The sequence below is a fragment of the Ursus maritimus genome, unplaced genomic scaffold (assembly GCF_017311325.1).
Source record: "Ursus maritimus isolate PB19 unplaced genomic scaffold, ASM1731132v1 scaffold_6, whole genome shotgun sequence".
Lineage (NCBI taxonomy): Eukaryota > Metazoa > Chordata > Mammalia > Carnivora > Ursidae > Ursus > Ursus maritimus.
Window position 1 is genome coordinate 80,389,457 of NW_024426774.1, and position 10,094 is coordinate 80,399,550.

Below are 10,094 nucleotides of genomic sequence, written 5' to 3' on the forward strand. Positions count from 1 at the left end.
GGAATGCTACAGTGAATACTCACACGCATACCATCTAAATTCTGCCATTAACTTTTAACTCTATCTCATAATACTTTGTTTTAAGGTCTGGATTATCTGATTTTAACATAGACACATCAGCATTCTTATTATTACTATTTGAATAGTATAATGTTTCCATCTAATTAATTTTAGCTCATTTGTGTTTTTATACATGAAATGCTTCTCTTTAGATATGGGTCTTGTTCTTTTTATCTCTACTGATAATTTTTGCCTTTTAATTAGAATGCCTAGGCCATTTACATTTAATGTAATTATTCATATGGTTAGATTTGTGTCTACCATTCAACGTGTTTTTCTGTGTCTCATCTGTTTTTTATTACTCTTTCTCCTTTCCTTTCTTACTTCAGTTATTTTTTAATTTTATATTAATTTGTCTTTTGGCATTTAGCTATATCTTTGCATTACTCTTTTAGAAATTGTTCTAAGGAATACTATACATAGCCTGCAAGGTTTACGGCATACTCAAAATTAATACCATTTCACATAAGATGGAGAACATTTTGTGTTGTTGCACACTGTTCCGCCCTCCATTGTTTCTGACGAGAAATTAGTCACCATACATATGATTGCTTTCTTATATGCAATAGGGTAGTCTCTTTCTGGCTGCTTTCAATGTTTTCTTTTTACTTTGCTGAGCATCTTCAATCTATAAAATTATATCTTTTGACAAATTTGGGAGATTTTTGGAAATTCTTTATTCAAATATTTTGTTTCTGCCCTTTCTTCTCTATCTTCATTCTGGGACCCTAATTACACTTAGGTTAGACATTGTGGTGTTGTGGCTCAGATCCAAAGGTACTGTTCCTTTTCTTTCTTTTTTTTTTTTTTTTTTCATATTTTCTTCTCCCTTTTCTTCAGACTACTAATTTCTATTACTCTATCTCCAGGTCCAGTCCTCTTCTTTCTGTCTTTTCAAATCTCCACTTAGTCATAATCAGGAAATTTTAGAATTTCAGATATTATGATGTATAGTGCTAGTGATCCTTTTATTCCATTTCCACCTCTGCTCTGAAATTTCCTTTTTTTTAATTCTAGTTTCAAGTATTCCTCAATAATTGCAATAGTTGAATTAAAAATCCTTCTCTGACGAATGCACTGTCTGTCTGTGTCAGAGTTGGTGCTGATTCATAGCCTTTTCTCTTAAGTATGGATCATGTGCTGCTGTTTTTTGTAGACTGAGTAATTTAGGATAACATGATAAAGATTTTGAATGTTATATCATGGGCATTCTGGGCTCTGCCATATTCTTCCAGAGACTGTTAATTGTCTTGCCCAGCAAGCAGTTAACTCAGCTGAACTGAAATTTTAAACTGAGTGATAAGTAGAGGCCAAAATATTCTGTTGGCTCTGCACTGCTTAAAGTTTGTCCCATGTGTGTATAGCCCAAGGTTTGGGAAGAGTTTACATGCAGAATTGGGAGGTTCCATATTTTTGGCTTTCTCTTCACACCACTCCTATCACCCTTTCCTTTCCAGCTGTTGGAATGGCTGTCACCTTTGTCCTTGGGCCCTTCAAGCCAATACATTTGATTGTGTCTCTCAGTTTAGTCTGGTCACATGTGGAAGGCTGGGACCTACCCTAAGGCCGAAGGCTGTGACATTGGGGAAACTCACTCTGGCATTTTCTCTTTCAAGTATAGAATGCTCTTTATTTTATTTTTTTTTTCCTAGTTTTGGTCATTCTTCAATTTATAATTATCTTCTAAGGAAGAGTTTGATAAGAACTACTTCAGTATGGCATAAAGTAGAACTGTGTTTAAGTTAACTTTGTTCTTCTCTTTGTTTCATTTCTATTTTAGTCCTTGTGATGGTTGAGTCATTTTGCTTGGTGGTTATGAACAAAGTCACACCCCTTGGGTTCAAATGTTCACTCTTTCACTGACTATGCGATCTCTTTGCTCTTCATTTACAAAGTGAAAATAGCAATAATAGTACCAACATCGGGGCGCCTGGGTGGCACAGCGGTTAAGCGTCTGCCTTCGGCCCAGAGCATGATCCCTGCGTTCTGGGATTGAGCCCCACATCAGGCTCCTCCACTATGAGCCTGCTTCTTCCTCTCCCACTTCCCCTGCTTGTGTCCCTCTCTCGCTGGCTGTCTCTGTCAAATAAATAAATAAAATCTTAAAAAAAAAAAAATAGTACCAACATCATAGGATTGTTTGTGAGCACTAAAGAAGATATTATTTGCAAAGTGGTTAGGATGGTGACTGGTACATAATCATATTTAAATGTTAGCTACTGCTAATATGATTTGCATTCTTTTATTAAAATATGCATTATATAATTTCTACCTCTGGAACTCAGGCCACTAAATTCACAAAAATCTTTTATTCGCCATTTTTATAATCAAATCTTGCGCCGCTCCCAATTTACAATCTTCCTTTGAAGAAAACGGAAAACATGTAAACAGGTAAATGTGCTTAGGGACACCTGTCTTTGGGAAATGACTGAATTTCAGCTAATTAGAAAAGAATTACTGAAGTTTCATGCAGTTCTCCCCCTCTGGCCGATTATTTTACGTGTTTGACTAAGCTGTGCTCTTCACTCTGTAAGCAGTAAATGTGGACACGGATTGTACATGGCTTGGAACCTTATTTATTTAGAAGGAGCCATGTATCCTTTAATCAAAAGAGCAAGCTTATTTTCTCGCATCTGGCCCACATGACTTTCTCCCAGCCCGTTTTCACTTTCAAAAGTCGTGTTAGACCTACCGGGGAAGTATGAAAAATAACTTAAAAATAGCATAATCGTTTTTGAAGCCGGCTTTTTTCAACTCAAAAATAAATTAAAAATCAATCAACTAATGAATCCCCTGTTTCTCTTTGTTTGGACTCCCTCCAACCGCCTATTTGCAGGGGGCCTATTTTTGTCAACACGTTAATAGAGAGAAGCGACTGAAAGGGAAGAAGTGAGTCCGCCTTCGTTTTTCATCTCCTGCAGCTGCCTCTAGCTGCACATCCAGAGCTTTTAAAATTTAGGGGTGTTATGGAAATTATAGAACTTGTGATAAACTTCCCAAGACGACTGCATCACAGGCAAAATTTATTGAGTAGAAAGTTGCACGATTTTCAGACAGCGCATCAACAGTGCTTGCGTGGCAGAGCCATTGCAGCCTGAAATCCAGACCACTGCTGAAGCTTCCTGGTCGCCATCACTTTTCCCGCATTGCGTTTGTCCACCTGATAATGTGTCCCTCGAGCAAGGAGCAAATGCGGTTTTCCACATGTCGGCGAAGAATTTTTACAGGTTGTCATCTTACAAAAAGAAATCCATAATAATAGTAATTAATAATAATGCCCTCTTACAAAGCAGATATGTACGGCAAGGCATTGAAAGCAATTCAACAGAAAGCATCGAGATTTAGCAGGAAGAAATGCTTAGCACAATATTACAAAAGCTACCAAGGCCTCTAGCTATAATATTTTATTCAGTTCCACACGTCTGAAAGTTTTTCTTTTTCCCAGCAAGTACTGGAAAGTGTTGTTGAATCACTGTTTACCTCATTTCTATTGCTTTCACTTTCTGTACGTGAGGATTGATGAATGAAACTTTGCCGTACTCGTAACTGAATATTTATACCCAATATTTTTTTCCTTTCAAATAATTGTAGCTAAACTTCCCTTGAACTAAATTAAAAAGCGGGATGCAAATTGTCTGTATATTGTGGTTGCAATTATGTAAAAATATGACTGCATATGAATAAAGGACTGGAAGGGAAGATACAGAAATTACTTTAATTATATAAGTATGATGGAAATTACAGGAGTTTCCACATACACACACCATTTAAATTTTATGTAATATTTTGTTATTGTTTTTACAATAATATTTTATTTTTTTAAAGTTTTCCCACTTACGAATTCAAGTCTGTCAGCTTGAAAATACATTAAGTGATTTTTAAATTAAGTCATTTTTCTCTACTTTTCAGAAGCTCCAGCTCCTAGCTTCCCTATCCCTCCCTCTTGCAGTAAATTCATTCAGTGATTCATTTAACTGAATTTATTGAGCACTGAAACTACGCCAGTTCGTGTGGATGCAGAGGCCACAAAAACATGTCATGTCAATTGATTTTCCCTTCAAATCTTCACTCTCTGCCGAGTCTCCAGAATGTTCTAAGGACACCATGTCTGATGACCACTCCAGCTCCCTTTCTGTCACTGCCAAGTTTCTATAAGCACAATCTCCAAAACAGGTTCATGTGATCAAAATGTAATCCCTAACCTTTTTTGTTCTTACCCCACTTTGGCAAACCACACAACACTCTTCTTTTTGCTCCCCATAAACAATCTGCTTTTCAAGCTTGGTGACATTTTCTCATTTTCCATCATTTCTCATTACAGCAGGACATTTAACAGACTTAACCAGCTGCTTCTTTTTAAACCTCTTCTCCTCCATTCCTTCTGCCACTCTAAAATCAACTTCTTTCTCATTTGAATGATCTCTACTCTTATTTCTCCATCCTTCCTTCTTCTTTACTTATCTCCTACTTTTGAATTCCCTGTTCCCCAAAATTTGGGGGTTGTCTTGTTTTTTTTTTTCATTCTCTCCAACCCCCCCCTTAATGATTTTATCTGCTGGGACAATGTTTACAATAATCATTATAGATATATAATTACAACACCTAAATGTTGTTGAGGGCTCATTATATGCCAGGTGCTCTGCTAATTGGTTCAGGCTTTGTTTCCATGATTTTATTTAATCTTTACAACACCCATAAAAGGTAGAAATTCGCACTGTGTAGACATTTATGCTGCTTTCTTTTTCTTTTTCTTTTAAAGATTTATTTATTTGACAGAGAGTGAGCATGAATGGGGGGAGGGACAGAGGAAGAGAATCCCTAAGCCGACTCAGTACGCAGTGTGGAGCTTTACGTGGGGCTCGATCCCAGGACCCATGAGATCATGATTTGAGCCAAAAACCAAGAGTCAGATGCCGAATTGACTGAGCTACTCAGGTGCCTTTTTCTTTTCTTTTTTCTTTCCTTTTCTTTTCTTTTCTTTTCTTTTCTTTTTTCCTTAAGGAGAGAATTTCTGAGTTTCCAAGGATGAGATCATTTTCCTAGGACGGCGCTGTTCTGAGTAGAGGGATTGGACTCCAATTCTACCAGAGTCGGAATGTAAGGACCACGCTCCCAAGTGGCCCTGGCTGGGGCCACCCCGGTAACTGCCAACTCTGACCTGGCCTCTCTGGCCAATTCATTTCTCAACACTCCCACCCCAACCAAGTATCTGCTAGCCCTTTCCATAAAAATGACACACCAGGACCTTACACACAGCATTTAAGGAAACAGAAGCTCAGCCGCTCAAATGTTTCCTTCTCTGATCTCTCTCTTATGTCAATGGTATTATCACTGTCATTCACATTCAAAACACTGGTCTTCTTATCTCTGGCTTGTCCTTCTCTTTTGTCACCCACATCTACAAAGTTACCAAAATTCACTGATTTTTGTTTTGTTTTGTTTTTAATCTTCCAAACCTCTGTCAGTTTATAAAAAGGAACACACACATATACATATACAAGACAGCAAAGGCCACCTAGCAAAGTTGTTTTTAAGATGAAGAATTAAGAATGCATACATAAAATCAGCTGATAGCTGTCTTTCTTATCAATAAATGTAGATAAAATAAAGTTATCAAAAAAAGTAATCAACTGAAAGAAAAAACTTTCAAATTGTATCAGAAAAGAAAATCAAAGCGTGTGTGTGAAGCTATATCGAGAATAAAATTAATTAGAAAGACTACAAAGAGTATGACAAACTGTATCAGACAACACAAATGAAAAGACAACAGGAGTTTTCACGTATTCGAGGCAAAAATGCGAGGAAAAGGCTTATACAACACAAAAAGTAGACTTCATAGTGAGAAAGAGTATGATCTCGGTAAGAATGATAGTATAGAACCTCCATAGACGGTCCTCTGAATCCTTTGAATTTTTATAATTTCGTGAGTAGGCGATTGGCTGAGATCTTTTAACTGCCCTGACTCTACATTCCTGTGTCTCCACTGCAACCATCGATAGTCACAGCACTGAATGTTCTGGAAAGAACCTCTCCCCTTAAAAGCAGCATAACACAAGGGCTGTGAGAACAAATCTGCAAATCAGATGCCGGAGTTCAAAGCCCAGCTCCACTACTTACTATCTGTGTCAACTTGGGCAAGTTACTTAACCTTTCTGACTTGTTTTCTCACAGGCAAACTGTGGCCAGCAGTTGTAGCAACTCACAGGAGTTTATAGAAATAAATTAATTAATACTTGTAAAACGCTTAGGATAATACCATATAGACACATAGTAGTCCCTACATACTTGTTATTGTTAAATAAATACGTACACTTCTCTGGCTAAACAACTTCTGTGGTTATTTCTTTACTACTGAATAAAATATTACTTCATCAAACTTGAAACTTTAGTCCTTTATGTTTCAGAAAAAGTCTGTCGTAACCACCGCTGTGTCCCAACACTCTCCGACTTCACTCTGAAAGCTACTAGATCAGGTGACTCACCCTGCAGACTTGGCCACTTCTGTGCTGTCCTTCACCCTGAAATGCCACGCCATCATCTCTGCTTCAAGCTCTAGTTCAAGGGCTACTTTTATCCAAAAGCCACTCCCTGATTGTCCCAGACTGAGCCGGGTCTCCCTGTGAGTCTTATCACTGTGTTACCATCCTAGGAGAGTAGTGGACTGAGTGACAAGAATGTTACGTTTTATTTGTATCCATTTTTATTTCCTGAGATTTTACACTCAGTGGGTAAGGTGGGGTGTGCTCATTATTCCTTTGTCAATTTACTGTGTCTGCTACATGTTGTCTGATACGTGTTTTAATTACGTGGTGTTCAGAAAGACAGTTGGAATCAATGAAGGGAAAGAGTTTTGTATTTACTATAACAGGAAATGCACAGTGTTATGCCAAATAACTTTATAAACACCAGTTAAATAACACAGCTCGATTTGAATCAGTCATGTGTTCTCCTTGGTTATATAGGAAAATTTTATTACAGTATGTCTCAGATTTCCCTTTTTTTTCCCCCCTTTTCATGGACCACAAAGATAGATAGTACCTTTCTTTTTTGTATGACTGCACAGTGGAAGGGTTCAACTAGGAAGTCTGGAGAACTTTGAATCCTATCTCTACCACGGGTAGCCTTCTGAACTTGAGGGTTGCAAATTTCTCTGAGCCTGTTTCTTCCTGTGTAAAATAAGGTAATACCACCTATCATGCAAGATTAATATCAAGATTAAATAGATTTCTATGATGCATGTGGCCCATAGTAGGAAAGCAATCAAAGATAGATAATCATAATACTTATAATAATAAATTTTCTTATAGACTATTATATCACTCTTTTAATTTTATCTTATTATATTTTGATTTTTACCAAAGGCGGGTTTTATCTTCTCTAAATTAACAGTGAAGCTATAAAGCTAACACTGTGTGCACTTTCACTTCAGTCTCCTTATTTATAACATCTTCTTATGAAAGTAGATCATAGTTTGGGAATTATCACTTAGTCCATTCATCTTCCTAATAGTTTAGAATGTCACATACCAAAGGTCTGTTTCTTCTCATGCTAGTAATACTTTTCTGCTGTAAATATCCTAAATATCCTGTAGGATCATCTACCTGTTCATGAAATTGGTATGTGATAATAAAGACAGCTTGTAAGACAATATATGTTTGCGTTACCATGATTAATGTGTGATGTTTCACTAATACCTTGGAAGTCATTAATCAATAGGACAACTTTTGAAATGCTCTCTTCCTCTCTTTCACACCACACTGTGCTCCTTTCCTATCTCTTTCTCTCCATGCTTAGTTTTCTCTCTCCTTATCTACTTCCTTTTCCTACTTTCATTCAAAATGGCGGCCACAACGAACTGATCTGATCTCTTACTAGAACTTTCAACTTCTGGGTAAGACTGCTTTTATGAGCCTTGCTTTATCTCGAACACTACCAGTTTCAGCCAAAAACAGTTTAAATTAATCTGTGGAAAGCTAGCAATTACATTCCTGTAATATCTGTTGGGGTTTTCGTCATCTCTCAGTAAATGCATCTGAGTTGTTTGGTGTCCTTACATCTGTTCATGTTCAGATGCGTGATTGGGAGACTGGGCTTTGGCCTCCAGCAGACGTGGGTCAAATTTGGGCTTTACTATTTGTTTGCTCTGCCTCTTCAGCTTGCCCTCTTGGGTGTGTGTATAATGAAGCTGCTTATTTGTGAAATGGGAATGAAAGGATTAGAGGCAATGAGTGTGCAGCACTGAGCCCAGGCCCAAGCGCTTGCAAGGGGCATCAGTCATGGAGGGTCTTCGCAGCACTATGCCATGTTAGGCTACATGAGGCTGAAATTGACTGCAGGATCTAGCCTGGGAAACAAATTACCTTCAACAATTCTGTTTCCATGAGAAAACACATTTTGCGTTGCAAACAACTGACTTACAACAGTATGTTGGGTTCGAACACAGTTAAGATATCAGATCCTGGAGTGCAGGAGGGGTTAACCTATGAGCTGTGCACGAGTAACATGCACAATGTAAGTAAGACAAACTGTCAACCTTCTTACTGTTTTGCCTAATTTTAAGAACAATTTCAGTATTTGGAGCAGCTGGAGAAATAAAGTTGGTTATTGAAGTAAAAAGATTAATTTTTCACTTTGCTTTCCTGAAGGAAAACAAGAGAGCTGTTCTTGGTAAACATTTACTAATGGGCCTTTGGACTCAAGAGTGTGAAGATACATTAAATTATTAAGAGCTTATCCTTTCGTGGGGGGGGGGAGTGAGATGTTGATTTTTCATACCCAGAAGCCTGGGGAGGCATTTTTTGGTGTAGAAGACATCTTTGTCCAAATGACTTTCCACAGAAAATGTTATTACCTATAAAACTTGACATGTACCTTCATGGGCTTAAGAAACCAAAACATTTCTGGTTCTGCTGCCATAAGAAAGGGCAATCAATACAGAAATCTGGAGATTGTTAAGGGTACAGTTAAAGCCCTGAATGCCCACACCTTTGCTGATACATTAGCAACCCAGAAAGTCTTCCATCAAAACGTAGAGGTAGGAATAGTTTGTTTCAGAATGCCCAACATCCCTGGCACCCTCCTTGCCTCCCATCCACCGCAGGTAGGCACTGCCGTCCTAGACTCGCACTCCTCCTGCCTTGTTCATCCCAACTTCACCTTGGAGTCTTTCTACTCATAGCATAAAAAGGAACATTCATAATAAAGTTACTAATCTCAGGGTGGTTTTCATGTTCACTGAATGAAATTCTTAAATTAGGATGTAATGAGTGGGGGCTCCTGCGTGGCTCAGTCAGTTAAGCGTCTGCCTTCGGCGCAGGTCATGATCTCAGGGTCCTGGAATCAAGCCCTGTATGAGGCTCTGTGCTCAGGCGGAAGTCTGCTTATCCTTCTGCCCCTTCTCCTGCTCTTGCTCTCTTTCTCTCTCTCTCTCAAATAAAAAAAATAAAATCTTAAAAAAAAAAAGATGTAGTGAGTGTGGAATGTGCCAGGAGAATCACTAGGTGAGACAAGAAAGAGTAATGGCCCCCATTGGTAGCTGCTGACTAGTCCTCAGGAAGATACTGTTTACGGATGAATAAATCTACTAAAGCTACATCCACAGGATTCCACTCTCTGTCGATAAGCATTTTTCTGCAAACTAAAGGAAAAAATATATACTCAGATCAAACTACAGGTGTGATCTTACTTACAGGGTCCTGTTTCTTGGCTAACTAGCATCATCGGAAGTACAAAACGTACAGCCGGACAGAGTACATTTGTTAAGTAGAAGAAAACAATTGACCTCAGGGCTCAGAAAAATATCTCATCTTAAACATTCCTTCCACAGTCAGCTTCTTGATCTTCCAGCTTTCATTCCTTTCCCACACCTTGTCTTCAAAGCCCTACTTCCCCAGGGGATTCTGCAGGGCAGTGGCTCTCCTGGATCCTACCTTGCGGCCAAGTCCTGTTTTCCACCCCAGCAATGGCAAGTAGCTCATCAACGAACAAACAGTAGAAATCCTTCCAGAGCCTCTGCCCATCTTTGTTTTTCCCTT